This window comes from Neolamprologus brichardi, chromosome 15, assembly GCF_056152115.1.
Source record: "Neolamprologus brichardi isolate AB-2024 chromosome 15, ASM5615211v1, whole genome shotgun sequence".
NCBI lineage: Eukaryota > Metazoa > Chordata > Actinopteri > Cichliformes > Cichlidae > Neolamprologus > Neolamprologus brichardi.
In genome coordinates, this window is record NC_142118.1 from 28633184 (window position 1) to 28650839 (window position 17656).

Here is a 17656-nt window from a genome sequence, read left to right on the forward strand (position 1 = left end):
TGAACATCTGACCATTGGGCGGTATAAAAACACAGACGTCTGAAGGTAAGTTTAATAGTTTCCTTGCTCTTTATTTGATCTCGTCTAATAAGCTAGATGCTGTGTTGTAACACATTTGGGGCAATAGGTAAAAAGTCTGTTCTAAAACCTGCTCTAAAACTAAAGAGCTGCTCCATACAGCGCCCTCTGCTGGAGATCAACAATGCATTTCTCCGCTGGGAGGCTTGCACTCAGACTTTCTGCTGCCTAGAAGATGACTATTCAAGTGATGCATACCATCAGAGGTGTACATTTAGGAGATAAGCGAGCTTAAACCCTCCTTTACATTCAAAACCCATATCCTGCTACGCTACCACAATATCACAAATCAGACAGCAGAAGCAGTTCTAGTCCTCTGGAGAATCCCAAACAAGTCCCTTAAAAGAAACAGTCTGCTCAAATTAGCTCATGAATACTTTTACCATAACAACACAACAACTATTCAAATTTGGCTGATGGTGAAACTGATAACAGGCCATAATGGTTTGATTCTTGTTATAATCACTAAGGCCCATTTATAGCGGTTCACTATATCACACCATAGCATGCTCTGTTGTCACCAGCTAATACATGTTTTTTAAAATCTATGCGAGATGTCAATAGTTTTGTGTCTGCATAATACTTTGAGAAACAGAAACCATTGTATTTTGACAGCTGATATTCACGTTAATACCAAGAGAAAATATTTTGATAGAAGAAAATTTAACAAAAGGTCAAAACTCACAAAAACAACCATGTTTACTGTAACTAGTGGGTGATGCACCTTCCTGTAAATGTAAAAATGTGAAGAAGGTGCAACAGTCTGCTGAATCCTCCTGGCAGAGCACTATAACACATTGACAGCTAGCTGAGCATCATCACATTATGACTGCTAGCAGGATGTGGTTAAAGCCCCAAATATACCTCAAAGCATGTAAGCAAGTTTCCATTCATGTCACTGACAATAAGGGCAATAGGAGAGCTACGCAATAATGGCTTAGGCATGAAAAAATATACTGAAAATAACTATTCAGTTCTTCCATTTGGAGGAAGGCAGTTTTGCTGAGGAAATGTCTTACCCGTCATTCTAAAAATAGGCCACAGAGGCCTACGTGCCCTGCTCTGAATCTCTGCATTTTACCTTAGTTGAACAGGGGTTTGACTGTGGCTCTTGTAGCTCATAAGGTGTTTCAGGCAGCTGACTGACGTTTCCATCCAAAGCTTGTATGGTATTCCTTCTTCATATCATATGCATGTTTTAGTACAAAACAGCAACATGCATGCATCATGTTGTACACAGAGGACACATGAGTTTGACGCAATAGTTCTCTCTGACATCAATCAGTTAAAATGAAGCTCCGATTTTCATCTTTAAACTGCAAATTCTTCACCACAGAAAACTACATTTTCAAGTTTACATTTACAAGTTGTTTTGTTCCCCAGTTATTATTATTGAGGGTTATGTTGCTTTCCGTTCATGTAGCATTAACCATCCACTATAACACCACAGTGTTTCGGCGCATTGGGAGAGACACCTGGGTATTTTTCCACTTACAGCACAAAGAAAAAGTAACAGATCATATAAAAAATACGTACATACAACCGTAAGAGTGCACTGAGTAAAACGCATTCTCATTGAAATGCAAATGATTTAGCCTAATTTAATTGCTGTATATAACTTCTTTGCATTATTTATACGTATCAGATACTTTAGTTCACTTAATGGCTGAGGCTTACATCATAAACAGCAAGCAAGCTGGCGTTCAGGCCTGATTTTGCTCTCTCTTTGTCAGATTTTTTTTTTCAGCTACAGCAAGATATATTTGGTTGTATATTTGCAGTCTTCGTTGTGGCATTTTGCCTAGACTGATGCTGCTTTCAGGGTGAGTGTGGCTGTCTCAGTGCAGCCACAAGTCCACCTTACACGGACGAGCAGATATGTGGTGGTATTTGTGCCACATCTAGCCCACAAAGAACTTGATGCCTGGACTACATTTGACACAGACGACACTTGTGAGAGCCTCAAGTGCCAGAAGCCGAAAACATTAGACCCAAACGATTATGTCCATTTGGGTGGCATCCTAAGCTAAACTAAATACAGAACAGACATGCATGGATTGCTTTTCAATCTGTGGTAACAGACTTGACAGCAAAGAGAAACCAATAAAAAATTCCAGACGTATGAATGACAGCTGAGGGTGACTTCCTATTTAGAGGCAGGGTTTTCCTTTAAGCAGACGAGCCACGGTCGCCCATCGCCAACCTGATCTGTCTCTCCGGCCCCGTTGCTAGGTTACCACATTCCAGAGCACACTCAGTACTGTGTGTCCTTGCTCTGCCGCCAGAGTTGGGTCGGAAGAGTCTGGGACTGCAAATGACACAGCAACCGCGATGCTTTAGGAGCCTGTGAATGAAGCCCACCCACAAGGGGATATTTTTTGGGAGAGAGTGTATAGAAAACTGCACGCAAGCGTTTCTATCAGAGTGAGTTTGTTTGTCACTGTGGCTGTGCGACTCCTGACATGAGATGCTGTGATCCAGCTGTGACTTTTTGCGCCAGTGTGTGCAGCTGTCTGGCTTAGTACAGCACGTTCCTCCACACACAGCTGAGCAGCAGCAGCGTCTAGACAGCACCCAGACTCTGATACGCCCCCCAATGCACAGCGCCTCCAAAGAGGATTGTGTTCCGGCAGGGGATAATCTTTGAGGCTGATCATTCTTTGTCTTTGCTCGCTTTATGTACGTGGCTACACGCTCAAACATGTACACACAAACAGGGTTACACACCAAACTGCAAGGGTGCCTACAGCACATGCTGACAGTTTCCGATTAAACAATTTGCCTTTAAGCCACTTTGATCACTCAACAAAAACAACACACCTATGTGTATAGACCCTAATGACAAATTGGGGACATTAGGGTCACTAGGTCTTTATACACCTCTCTGCATTTAATTATTTGTTATTATTAATTTCCGGCTCTCTTCCACAGAATGTCTTTGTCCTGTCTCCATCCACTCACCCCCAACTGATCGTGGCCCTTTCTGAGCCTGGTTTTGCTAGAAGTTTCTTCCTGTTAAAAAGGGTTTTTCCTTCTCACTGTTGTCAAAGTTCTTGCTCATAGGGGGTCATATGATTGGTGGGGTTTTGTCTGTTTTCATCGTATTATTGTAGGGTCTTTATCTTACAATATTACATTTACAATTACTTAAAGGGTAACTTTAAAAGTACATTTTTATTAAAACTTTATTCTCCTATATGTTAAATGCTCAATTGAATTTATTCCTCTCTGCAAACAGAAGACATTTTGCCTATGATAACAGGCCAGTCAGTTCGGTTCACTTTATATAGTGTCAAAACACAACAGCAGTCAGCACAAGGCGCTTCTTAGTAAAAGGTAAAGACTCTATAATAACAGAGAGAAAACCCCAACAATCAGATGACCTCCCTGTGATCAAGCACTTTGGGAACAGTGGGAAGAATAGGAAGAAACCTCTGGCAAAACCAGGCACAGGGGGCAGCACCTTGAGGTTAGTGTAGGATATTTGGTATACAGACCAGAGCAGCTGGGGATCGAACCACCAATCTATCAGCTTGGAAGCTGGAAGAAAACCAGCAAACACCTGCACTACCTCCTGAGCTAAGAAGGCTGATTAAAACCACCAGCCTAATATTGTGCCACTTAATGCCCTTACAATACATCTGAGTAGTTGGGGATGAAAACCGGGCTCTTTGAAATGCTTCTTGATCAGGTTGTCAGCATTGCTCGGTTGCACAAGTGGAAACATATGTATTAATCACAAAACTGCATGTCAGCATTTATTTCTTTAGGCAACACTGCCGTATCATGTTTGAATTGTTTGAGGGCAATGCCGTAAGAGCACTGAAAACCCAACACTCACACAAATGCATACGTTGATGAATACAGGGTTCAATGTCTTACTCAAGGATTCTTGGACATGTAGAGTAGAGAAGCCGGAGATCAAAGCACGGACAATGTACATACTAATATTTAACACCTAGCAGAATTAGAGCGCACTGGAGTGTCGCAACGACGACCTGTTCTTTGCGGTTTGAGGCTACATCAAGCGATAGGGCAGTGATGCTGAGTGACCGACTGACATCACTCAATCTTCAATCATTGTTCAATCTTTGATAAGCCGTATGGAAACAAACACAGCAAGTGTAGTGGACCTAGCTCTCTGGAGATGCCTAACCTTAGCTCAGTTGAAACAACATTGGGCATAGCCAGCCTCAATCAATACATCTATAAATGGGTATGTAAATGAAGCACAGATACTTTATAACATTATGGATCACTGTGCCAGTTTAAAAATGGGTTTCATCTCTCTGCCATCTGCATTTCACCTCAGAATCAATGTACCCTGTGTGGTGGAAGCATTAGTTCTGCCAAACCACAGCTTCCATATTTTGAGGCAGACTTTAGGTCACCACGGTAAGCAAAGAGGCCAGAGGCAGGCCACAACTAATTTGCCCCCTGTTGCTTGCTCCATGTCTGCACTGAGGCTACCACACAGCACAGTGGGTGAGTTCTATTAAGATCAATCCACTGATAATGTCTAAAGAGATGCTGATGTAGCAGCAACTGATAGATGGGAGTCTTTTGGAGTGGCGAGTCAGCTTAGTGCACTAAATATACAGTATGTATTCATTCTGGAAACACATGCAGTAGAAAACTTCAGTTGTTTTCTCTCCCCCTTAGTGCAAAAGACATAGCATAGTCAGGGTTTTCCACAATGCATTGAGCATTTTTTTTTCACTTCTCACTATCTTTATGTTATTACACCTTTCTGCACTTAATCATTGAGCAGCTGACCTCTCCCATCAGTCAAAACACTGTGGTTAAAGTAGCACTAATTCCTGCAGGGCTGCTTATTATTAAGCTGTGGGCTGAGTCCCAGGGGGCCCGAGGCCAGCATATGGCTGGAGACCAACAGCCATCTTTATCCCTGCCCCCATTATAATTAAATCTACATCACCGCACTGATGGAAACTGTGGCTGATTACTGACAGGCCACACTGGATAGCATCATATCAAATTGGTCTTTTCTTAGTGTTTGACAACCACTAACCACTCGACGACCCAAAGCCAGTGAACTGTTAAATAACCCATAATGAGAAAGCTATGGAGGACCTCGGGAAACTGTAAGGAATGATGTCCCATTTCATGTGCTACATGTCGATAACTGAACCTCTGCAAAGTGATCTCCACACCCCTGGAGACTGAGAGGTTTCTGCCACAGAAGTTTCCTTTGTTGGATCAATGCTCGTCTTGCCTGGGTGGGTTAAGATTAGGCTAATTTGCAAACCAGAAATGTTTCCAGCCCCGCCAGTGTAAGGTTTCCAGCTCTGCCATGGCCGACTGAAAGACTCTATTGTTGGCCTCCGTGAAGACGGGTCCATAATAAGCCCTTCGAAGTGTGAGGGAAGGAAGCCCTGTTAAATCCAGAGCGTCCCACAGTTTCAGCGACAATATACCTGTCACAGCTCTCAGTGGGCTGGGCAATAAGTCTAAAGCTTGTCAGCAAAGAGCTACAGCTGCTGTTGTTTAGGATGTGTGATTGCCCCACCCTCCTTATTTTTAAACTAGCCCATAAAAAAAAAAAAAAAATCAGTGTTCATCTTCTGGCCATATGGTGGCCTAGTCACTTAATCTGCATGCCTACAGACAAGGAGCTCTCCCAGTTCTCTTATTTCTGTGCTTATCCACCACTATATGCAGTTGAGATTAACAAGAAAGAAAAGAGGGTGTGCTGACTACGTCATCACGAAAAATACCCATCTAATTTCACAAGGAGATGCGGGAAATAGGTGCGAGACATAAATTATTTAACAGATCCAGGGCAAGTCATTAGCATGCTGCAGCAGATGTGCTTTTGGTGGGCTCTTTAGCAAATTGGCCAGTCAGTAAACAGGATGAGGTTATGTTGCTATACCATCTGCACAGTAGGCGCAGCAACACACTGCTGCCAACATGCATACAAGCTTTAAACTTACCCAGTCAAACAAACACGACTGATCAGTTTAAGGAGACGCACTTCATAAACATCTTAATCTGAGACGAATTTCAGCCTTCTGCTTGTGGCCCCCGCCCACATGCCTAACCTCGATCACAAGCTTGGCTATGGATAGATGAGGGGTTAAGTGATATCACTGAAATGTGTTTCCAACCGACACTGAGTTCCACTCAAGTGAATGAGGGGGTGAAGCATCAAAAGAACTTTCTGAGGAGGTCGAGATAAAAACCACTCAGAGCAGGTGGTCAATCATTCCACCTCTTCTATGGCTGTTTGATTTTCCACCTCCTCCTGCTTTGTTTGAAAAAAGAACAAAAAAGAAGAAACATTTCAGGGTAGGCAGATGAAGAATGGACCAGAATGCATAAAATTCTGTGCAGGCAGTTACTGGAAAGCAAACCTGTATTTTTGGTCTGTTTCACTGTTTGGGTGTACATCTCTCTCTCTCTCTCTCTCTCTCTCTCTCTCTCTCTATATATATATATATATATATATATATATATATATTTATAACTCTTGATATTCCTGTTACATAGTTCTGTAACCGTACGGGGCAATGCTGCAGTAGCAATAAAATGCACCAGTTTTTCCACAGACCAGAATAAGACACATCATCCTTCCCCGACACGTAGTAAAAGTACCCTGTGATCTCTGGGAAACGTAGGAAAGAGTCTTGAACAACAGAACAAATTATTTTCATAAGTAAGAAATGCAGTAAGTAAGAAACACACAGACTTTACTTGGCCAGTCCAACCAGGTATATCAATAAACAACAACACACATAGGGAGAGTCACATTATCTTTTTAATACATCTGGAATTGATTTACTGGGCTGGAGAAGTTCAACTCAGTGCCTGAAATTAGCCGACACCTGAAAGCCTAAGGTTGACAGTTTTGAGATGACTGCCAATCCACAGCGAACACACACCTAACTCCAGGTGGATGAGTTGTAAAATAAGAAAAAAATACATTCATGTACAGCAGTTCTGAATTGGAAACTATCCATAGAGGCCCAAGCTAGCGAGACAGAAGCTAAGCTCGTTGCTACATGGCAAATTGACCCCCCCCCTCATTCAGATCTGGCGTTTGGAACTATTTTGGTCTTCATGTGAAGTATGACCCTGAAGGTAAGCGCGTCATGGACTAAAGTAAAACAGTATGTTGGATGTGCCAGCAATGCTCAATTACATGAGTGGGAACTAGTGTGTTAGCGCAGTTTGCTCGTTAACATGTTGACGCCGTCCAGCCCCACGCACGGGGCGATCCGCGGTAGCTCGTTAACGGAGATTTGCCGTGTTGTGGCGTTAACGTCATTTCAGATTAACGCTGACAGCACTAGTGGGAACACAACAAATATGACTGCACATTTACTCCGACATCATCCTAGTGCAAAGACAAGTGGAGGCAGACAAAAACAACAAGCACGCATGCTACAAACTTTACCCGAGTCATTTAGACAGCCGTTAGCACATGAGTCTCCTTATGGGGACCTGATATGTTTAATATGCTGCTGAGAATATAGCCCAGAAGAAGCGTATAGTATAGCTTTTATTTTGGAAAGAGCCATTTCTCTGTAATAAACTCTCTTTTCCAAAGATGAGTGATTTCTCGATCAGATAGATGTATTTATTTTTTGTTGTTTCAGCAACATCAAATTTAAAAACACACACACACACAAACACACACACACACACACGTGTATTAAAAACAGGTACAACGCAGTGAGACAACAGGTTTAAAGTTTGTGACATCAGGGCTGCAGGCTGGAGTTTAGTCCAAAGGCATCAGATAATGTGGCTGCATTAATGAGCTGTTTTTAGCTTTAGAGTTTGACATCCACATCTTCACTTCTTACCCTTTTATTGAACAGTCTTGTATATGTAGGTTCCTTAGGCTTTCTTTAAAAAGTAACAAAATTACATCTCCCATTTAAATCAAATGAGAACAATTATATTTGTTCATCATCAGTCGTATGTTTACATTTTAAAAACAACAAAAAAATTCCCCACATCTTTTTAAAGAAAGAGTATTTAATCTAAATCATAAAAGTACATTTCCCCAATGCTAGAAATTTGGATAACATAGTAGCCAGGTTTTCAAATGTGGTCTAGTGACGGAATCCATGATTTGGCTATGCCGTATTTTGCCTGTAACAAGCATTAAATTGTGTTTTTTTGGTGAACTTTGCTCAATTGGCTCGCAGCTGTTTAAACTTGTGCCACACATACATATTCCACCAACAGAATCTAAGTATGTGGCTAAATCTGGTCAGTCAAGAATGATACTGATACAAGCTGCTGATGTAATGTGAGAAATAAGAGGTACATTTCCATTAAAGCCGTAAGGTCTTGCTCAGATTGCTCATTTAGTTTGATCAAAACTTGAAAACCAGCAAACAGTCCTATTCTAAAACCAAAAAAGTGTTCTACATATCTGGAGAGTCCATAACAAGTTTGAAAAGGCAGCCACATTCCCCTGATGATAATTACATTAACTGATAAACACATGAGCAGAATTCTGCCAGCACGGTTTCTACAAAGCAGAAGCTAAGACAGATCTCACTACCTGACTGGTACTGACTGATGATCCAAGGGTCCGGCGCACTGAGCTGACGCCTCAGTGTGGTCGAACACTACTGCTGCTGCTGCTAATTCACTGACATCTCCTCAGACACAGCACCTGAGGAAAGTTCTTTCTGTAAAGTTGGATAATTGACAGCCATCGAGTGGGCAAAAGAAGTCTGAGGCTGAATCTGCTACTGACGTATTATACTGAGGTTTCACAAAGTCACTTCAAGGCTGGTTAACAATCTCAGAGAGCTACTGTAGCGTGCTTCCTGTGTGTTCTACAGTGGGTATGCTTTACTTTGCAGCCCAGATCACTTAATTAGGCTGAAGATGGAAAGCAAGCGGATGAAAAATGGCACCACATGTGTCAATATAATAGAGTGGAGCTTAATGCTGTTCATTAGCAGCACCACTTCCACCCCCAACTACATCTCCTTACCATCAGAAAAACTGGAAACCACAATGGAACCGCAAACTGAGGGCAACACTGACATTTCAGTGAATAGCTGCCCAGCCCACACTGGCATGGCCATTATCGTGGAGGTAACAAGCTGGGAGGAGGAGCGGTTTAACAGTTAGCTCTTGAGATTTAAAGGCTCAAGGCACAAGTGTACATTTGTTCCATGGCTGCAAGTGATTGCTGAAATGCATATCAATGTCTGGGACGGGGACGACGTCACGATAATATGCTGTTGTAGCTCGCTTCTCTATACAGTGCAGAAACTCTCTGAGAGACAGAGCAGAAGCTTGAAAACACGATTGGAATTGGTGACTCATTTGCTGTTTCTCACCAGCCTACAATCACACCCACTCAGCAAGAACGCTGAAGCACAGACACAGTCGCGAGCTCCATGCTCCCACCACGAGGATGCTCTTGATGTGCTACAGTTGCAGCTCTGCACAGCTTCTTCTGACGCTCGCTGCATCGCTCTTTCTCACATTTCAACCACCGCCTCACATCTACAGTAGAGGTTCTAAACAGAAAATGAAAAAAACAGAGACTGAGAAACATGCGAAACTGTGACTCCGCTCTCCGACAAGCCCAGGCTGTACGCTCCATCGAAACATGCCGAAGCGTCACAGGAAACTGGGGCACACATAATAAAGGAGCTATCAGAGTAAATATGACTGAACCTTGCATAATGAATACACTTGCTCAGCTGACTCCAGTTTCCTGGAAGAATGCCCTTGTTAAGCGTTTTTCCACTCAACCATTGATGAAATTTACCCCTAAAACCCTGCTCTCCATTTATAGCTACTCTTCTGCTGCTCTTCTGTTTTGTTTTGTTTTTTTGTTTTTGCCTTTTTATTACAATGTGTCTCCTTTGTGAAAGGCTGACTCTGGATTGGAAACTCCAACGAGGAAGAAATCACAAAAAATGTTCTGGACAAGTCCAGGCATTGACATCTTTTCGGTACTAATAGTAGGTCAAGAACATCCTGTGACTTCCCAGAAACTGCCCTGGAATATAATTTTTAGCATTTAGCACAGATAGGCCTTTGACACATTATCTCAACCTCCACAGAGGATGAAAAAATACCAGTGCAATCTGATTTTCCACTCATCCCATAACTAGCATCATCTATTTGGTACAAGCTTTTACACAAAAGCTAGAAACATCAACTAAATTCATTCACCATATCAGCCTACTGTTCTCATTTCTCATCTTTACACATTTGAAACAGCTTTTAATATAATAAAGTTATATAATAAAGTATTTCTGTAGTTCTGATTTTGTCACGGCGAGTGAGAAGAGCCGTGTGGAAGAAATGAAGGAGGGTCCAAACGCAGGCAGTCGTGAAGGTGTGAAGGTGGTTTATTGAATAAACGGCAAAGGGAAAGTGGCAAACGAAGACAAACTAAACTATACTGGAAAACAACTGAACTACAGCGCAGAAACCAGAACACGAACATGAAGGAGGGTGAGCAGAGGCAGACGATGGTAGACAGCAGGGAACACACGGATGAAACATGGTGAATACACAGACGGACCAGCGACTACAAACACAAAAGACACGACTAAAATACACTCAGAGAAACACAGGGAGATTACACACAGGTGGGGGACACAGCTGGGAGTCATTAACGAGACGAGAGGTAAAACTGAACACACTCACATGAGACGCAGACCTTCACAATAAAACAGGAACAAGAAACCAGGAACAAGAAACCATCACACTAAGACGCAGACTCGACATTGAGAGACAGACAGAAAATGACACATGGAACTAGACCAATACAAAGCAGACACAACCAAAGAACAAATCCTAAACACAAATAAACAGAAACATGAAACTCTAATAATAAACATCATAATCATTAACTCAACAAGAAAACAATCCCTGATGCAAAATTAAACCAAAACATAATAAACTCAAAATACTGGGTCCAACGGACCCAGAACCGTGACAGATTTGACACCAGAGCTTAATGTAACTGTGAGTTTGCAAAAAGACAATGACATCTCCCCTCCTCGACTTCTTTTCCCACCCGTGAAAAACTGGGTGTGAAACACTTGGCTTGTAAGTAGGGGACACAGTGAAATATTGAGACATTTTATATTAGCAAGTAAAGCTACAAGAAAAAGAGGAATACGTAAAAAAGTACTCTGTGCATATATGAATAAAACTTCTGCAGGGTCAAACATCCACCAACGATGTCATTTAAATTAAACTAAGACACGGCGACTGGCAAAGTGAAGATCAAGCAGTGCAGCTGGCTAACTGGGGAAATGCTGAAGTTCAAGAGTAATTCTAGTATTTCAGTCTGTGATTTCGTCATGTAAAGTTAAAGTTTGCATTAATTTAGCCTTAATTTTCGACTTGCATTGTGGTTCATTTAGCTTTGCGAGGCTGCAGGTAAGTTTCCATTAAGATAAAATGACTTTCCGTTGTCTTCATAATGATCTACAGGGTCATCCACTGTTTTTACATACTGAATTTCTACAAAGCCAGTCACAAACAAATTTGTATGAGTTGAATAGGACATGTTAAGGTCAACAGTGAAAAAATTCCTGTATGGAGATCCTCAATTAAGTTAAAACAGCTTAATATATAAACATATATTTCCATTTTAATTCAATTGTATTTATATAGTGCCAATTCACAACAAAAGTCGCCTCAAGGCGCTTCATATATTCATATATGAAAAATTTCCAAGTCTATCTTAAGTGGACAGTGAAAAGTTAAAGGATAAAGCATTCATAAGAACCATTAATGGGAAATGCAGCAACCTGAATAATCATGTAAGGCACATCCATCTGAATGCTACAGAAATCCTTTGTTATACGCCAGTCCTTCCGTCTTTATGTTTTTATCCTATTTTCATGCTCCTCTCTGGTGGTGCTAACCACTACAAAGTTCTTATAAATACTAATAAAAAGGGTTTTTTAACCTCTGGACCTTCAGAACTACAGAGAGCTATTCAACTTCAAGACATAAACATGTGACATTCAACCCTTGACTTAAACTTTTGTGATCACAGTAGGAATCCCGATGAAGTACATGCTTTAAAAGTCAACTCCTTTTGTCTCTGCAGATCCTGGACTCCTGAACATCAAGGTAGACATAGACGTATGTTTCTACGCAGTACAATGGTCTTTGCAATGTTTCTTCTAGATTTCAAGAACCAATATCAGGTTTACTGTTTACAAAGTTTTACTGTTTATTTAAAAGCATTAAATAAATGAAACAAGTTGAATTCTGTATCAGTCCAGTGCGGCCAGTTCGGTCCAAGTGTATGAACAAATAACGACAACGGTAACGATACTAGAGTACAACTTTTATTGCGCCATGCATTTCAGCTCAGTTACAGTAGTTGCTAGCCTCAGGCGACCACAGTACAACATCAAACAATGATCAAAGGCAGAGTTTAATGTCAGTTATGCTCTTTTCTAACTCTCTGTCATACATGATGGGGGCTCTCTTATCAGCACTTTCTACCATTCCTACATTGTTATTTATCAGATCCCTCCTTCACAAAACCCACACAAAAGAACAAAGTGCATTTTTTATGCAACATTGTGCTCACTTAAAAAACAAAAAAACAAAACGTATCACGTGCTTGTGCACTGTGGACTCCAAGAAGGAGACAAAGAACACAGTGCTGCTGCTGGCTGTCGTAAACCAATCTAATATAAGTGCCGTCATGTTCCAGTCTAACCTAGCAGCCACACTCGGATTAGGAAATAATGGGAACATGTTTTTTTCTGCTGCAGTTTTACCCCCGGATATATGCAGCATGGGACTAAGAGAACAGACACACACACACAGGACTGATGTGTCAGAGCTGAGGAGAGGTTGCAGTGGGCACCGGCTGACCTTACCTTTACTCCCGCAGGAATTTTTCAGGTTGACCTTAGTGCTGTATTGCGGATTAAAGATGGCAGCAGCAGAAATGGAGGTCAAGAAGGAATCCAACACTTTAGCTTTTAGCTGGTGGCATCTGTTGACCTGCAGGTCAGACTTGTAACAACATCAGTGGCGCACCACTATTATGCTGCACGCCCCAAGCTAACGCACCACAGGTATGAGCGCCTACTTGGAACAGCAGGTTAGCTTGTGGCAACTATCTCCGCTTCATGTGTACGCATGTGCTTTAATGCATGTGTGTGCGCTTGCTCTAGTATCCCTATGACCCACATCCATTGAAGGAAAATCCTCCAGAATGAGCAGGTTTTGTGGGCCATCTGCTATGAGGTTATTTTCACATGGCAGTGTGTATGTATGTATGTGTGTGTGTGTGTGTGTGAGCAAGAGAGTAAACACGGCCGAGTTCATCCACAAGTGTGTTTGTGTCAGCTTACAAATGTCCAGTGGAGTGTGAAGACTCATACCTCTGGTTTTCAGCGTATCAGGATCTTTATTTCCTCCACATTGCGTTGTGCTTCGCCAAAACAGAGGCCCTGCGGAGACATGCAGAGGCTCAATTATTCATTGTTGTGATTCAATAAAACATGAATATCAACTGCGTATGTTCAGCCCTCGTCATTCACGGTAGTCTGCGAAAAATGGGTCTTATACACATACACACACAAAAGACACAAAACAAAACAAAGCAGCAGATGTGTCCAGCTGGAATGAATGACCTCGATCCAATTAGCAGAACAGAAACCACAATCCCCCCTTACACAGCAGCATGGCGGCACTGTATTTGTGACATTCAACTAGTCAACAACAGGTTAGTGCGAAGGGTGCAGGAACTGCTGGCTTTAATCACAGGCCTGTGTGGTGGCCCCATTTCTGACAGCCTCTCCAGCAGGTGCATTCTGGAAATCTATTCATTCACTCGTCCAGGTGCAAATGAGACGATGCTGCTAAATGTAGGACATCATCCCTCACTGCCATCTGCCACTGAACGAGGCTTGACTGCATTCTAAGCATGAATGATGCTGGAATAAGAACATGTTGCTTATAATAATATAGTCTAATGCAACTTTACTAGTGTTTGTAGCTCTCACTGCATTTTTCAACTTACAACTTGATTTCCACTTTTGTTCTGTGCTTCAAACTGCCTCAGAGGAGGAGGGATTTTTTTTAATGGGGTAGCACAGGGTGGGGAGCACAGGAAATGAGGAAATAAATGCTATGTAGAAAACATAACATTTATAGTTTTCTACATGCCTATTTACGTCCACAGACTAATAAACCTTCACTCTTCATGTGAATCCAACAAGACAGGAGGAGGATCTGACTTTTTGGGCATCGCCGTCCTGGGATTGGCTACGATTTTTCAGGCTCCTGCGCCCTGTTATTATGTAAAGAGTGCCACTGCTTAAGCTACTGAAATTATTTTCTATTGAACAGAAGCTTTTGCAACAAAACCAACTTAAAGTGCCTAAAGTAAAACACACATACAGTACTGCGCAGCCGCCTCTCAATTCGGTAAATTTTATGCAGTTATTTTATATAGGTGCATTCCAGGTTTTTGCATGTTTATTAAATCTAGCATGTATAATATAGGGCAAAATAAAGGTTGTACAGAAAAGAAAAAAAAAGTTGTACAGATCTAAAGAGCTTGAAAGTCCATATTTGATATATTTAAAGTCTGTATTATAACGGAATACTTCTCCTGGCTTCTGCTCCTTGTCATTTACAGATGGCTTTAGACTGAACATATGTACAATTTTCCCCTCTTAATAGCTATCAGGGAATCACTTTGTTGGTTCAAAAAATACAATTTCAGTGTCAAATTGCATTACTGTTTGCATTTTTCATAGATTCAACTTGCTAGATTTTCTGTTATATGTTGACCAGACGCTGGTTCATTTATTGAGTTGGGTTCTGAAGCCTGGATAACTATTATTCATGACCACTTCTAAAAATTATAGGAAAATCTGGCGCATGGAAGCAAAATATAAGGATGGTTGCTGGTAGGTAGAATAACAACAGCAGTGGCTGCTGTGACCGCAGACATGCTCGCAAAAGTATGGTTTGACCACTGTATGGACATATACTGTGCCTCTGGAGGATATATATATATGTGTGTGTGTGTGTGTGTGTGTGTGTGTGTATTGTACTGAAGAGAGAGCTAAGTGTAAAATGGAAGCTCTTGGCTCTTGATTTACCAGTCGATCTACGTCCCTACCCTTAGCTATGGTCACGAGCTGTGGGTAGTGACAAAAAGAATGAGATCGCGGATACAAGCGGTGGAAAGAGGTGGCTAGCCTCTCCTTTCTGCCATGCGCGAGGTGGTTCAGAGTAGAGCCGCTGCTCCTCCACATCAAAAGGAGCCAGTTGAGGTGGTTCGGGCATTTGACAAGGATGCCTCTTGGGTGCCTCCTGGGTGAGGTGTTCCAGGCATGTCCCAGTGGCAGGAGGCCCCGGGGCAGACCTGGGACACGCTGGAGAGATTAAATCTTTCGGCTGGCCTAGGTATGCCTTGGTGTTCCTCTGGACAAGCTGGAGGAGGTGGCTGGGGAGAGGGAGGTCTGGGCTTCTCTGCTTAGGCTGCTGCCCCCACAACCCAGCCCCGGATAAGTGGAAGAAGATGGATGGGTATAAAGGTTTTATCTACCACAGAATTAACACAGAATAATACAACGGATTCATTCATTGGGGTTCGGCACCGCATTTCAACTCTAGTACAATGTCATTGTTCAAAGAGGACCAGGAGGTTTAGTCCAAAATCCATTCTACAGCAGTTCGTGTTTTTAGTTTCTGTGCTGCATGTGGATCTGAACCTCATTCAACTGCACTCCAAAGACACTGAACTATCCCTAAGTGAGTGACTACAGTTTACTCAGTGATGATTATCCATCCAACCCTTTTCTTCCATTTATCCAATCCAGCGTCACAGAGGGGCTAAGTCAATCCCAGCCGGCACAAAGCAAGAGCCAGGGTACACCTTGGACAGGCCAAAACACAGAGACAGAAAACCGTTCACATTCATAGCTACAGCCAACTTTGCATCTTCAGTTAACCTAAGCTCAGGCATGTCTTTGGACTGTGTGAAGAAGCCAGAGCAGCCAGAGAGAGCACATGCAGCCAGGGAGAACACACAAACTACACACTAAGGGCCTGGCCAGATGGTGGATTCAAACCCCAGACCTTCTCGGCAGTGCCACCCGGTAATAAGTATTATAATTTGGGTTTTGGTAAGTTTTGTGAAAACTCAGCCTAAAAATATTTAAAATGAGTTTTTATCTTTTAAGTCAAATTTAAATGAAACACCCATCCATGGAAGCCATAAGTGGAAAGGTTTGACACGTGAAAAATGTAATACAACAGCTTTAGACTTTCTTGTCACCTCCAATCATTCAAATTCACTTTATTCTGTTCTTCTGTCTGTTTGCAGCTCATTTTCTTTTTTCTTTGGTCTTAGCTACATATTGTCCCCAGGTATGATAAGGAGAGGAGCGTGACCATGTATGCCCACTCACACAGACTGGTCCGCATCCAATACTCAGATCTACCTTTGACTTGTCTTAATACATTAGATACTTTTGAGGTTGCTGAAGTTTATTTTAGTCCCACACAGTGTACTTTCCTACCACCTGTAGTTAAAGAAAAACCCATGTATTTTGCTCACACACACTGGTTATAAAAGAAAACAGAGGCTCTCTTTTGTATCTACAATGCTAGCACCAAGCTCTTCTTGCATTCATTTGTTTTATTTAAAAGTGCAGGGAGCAAAAGTGCGAGAAATAAAGCACACACAGACCATTTCTGACACGCTACTTTTCTTTTTTCCCCCACAAGTTAATCTCCACGCGGGCGTGAATAAACTTCGCAGTGGTTGCCAGATCTCTGACTGACAGCGGAATTACACAGTGGAGTGATTGTGTGGCAGCAGGGCCGGGGTTAACTGCATGGCGCTCCTCCTAACTGCCCTTTATTTACAAAAGACGCACTGTCGCTGCTGCCAAAATATGTTAGAAGCCATTAGCTGCTGATCTGACTTTAAAGCTCAGTCCTGCTAATCTAATTTAATCTGCCTCTGTGGTTTTGCTGATTGCTGGAGCGGATCAACGGTGACACTACAAGTGCAGGCGGGCTTTGCTGATGTGATGCAACTGTTTGTTCTGCAACAGCAGACGCCCACGCTGAACGGTGCTGCTGCTGTTGTTGGTTTTTTGGGGGGTCTCTTACATGAACACTTCCTGTTGAATTAGGCCTTCACGGAATGTCTGAGTGGTTTCTCTGGTGATAGTCAGCTGCTCAAGATCAATAAGCACGAAGCAAGGTATGATGGGAAATGACCTGAAAAAGATGCATTCCTTAATGCGCAGCTTTTGACTTTGTCTAGATAAAGTGCAAAAATGTATAAGGGTAGATATTTATTGAGGACAGCCTGGTGTAACATCTAAATGGTGCAGGTGTGGGTGGAGGTGGGTGCTTTGGCTACTCTGTTTCTTAGCCGATAAAAAAAGAGAAAAAGAAGTAGTTGAAGAGACAGGAAATGAGAGAAAACAAAGATATGAGGACAACAGGATGATGGTTTGACACTTTCTTTCCTGTGAAGTCTCAGGTTTTCACAGTCAACAGCAGCACGGTACACCTACGGACTACAAACCAGCAGGTCACAAACCTAACA

General features: G+C 42.2%; 1 protein-coding gene across 4 annotated transcripts in view; it reads right to left on the reverse strand.

The window, feature by feature from the left end:
* The window catches only part of fynb (FYN proto-oncogene, Src family tyrosine kinase b), a 77186-nt gene that overhangs the window by 46328 nt on the left and 13202 nt on the right, over positions 1-17656 (reverse strand). For all 4 annotated transcript variants that reach the window (XM_087852642.1, XM_087852640.1, XM_087852643.1 and 1 more), the window contains exon 2: positions 13458-13526. The gene's annotated coding sequence lies outside the window, so the exon portion shown is untranslated. The remainder of the gene's footprint in view (positions 1-13457; positions 13527-17656) is intronic.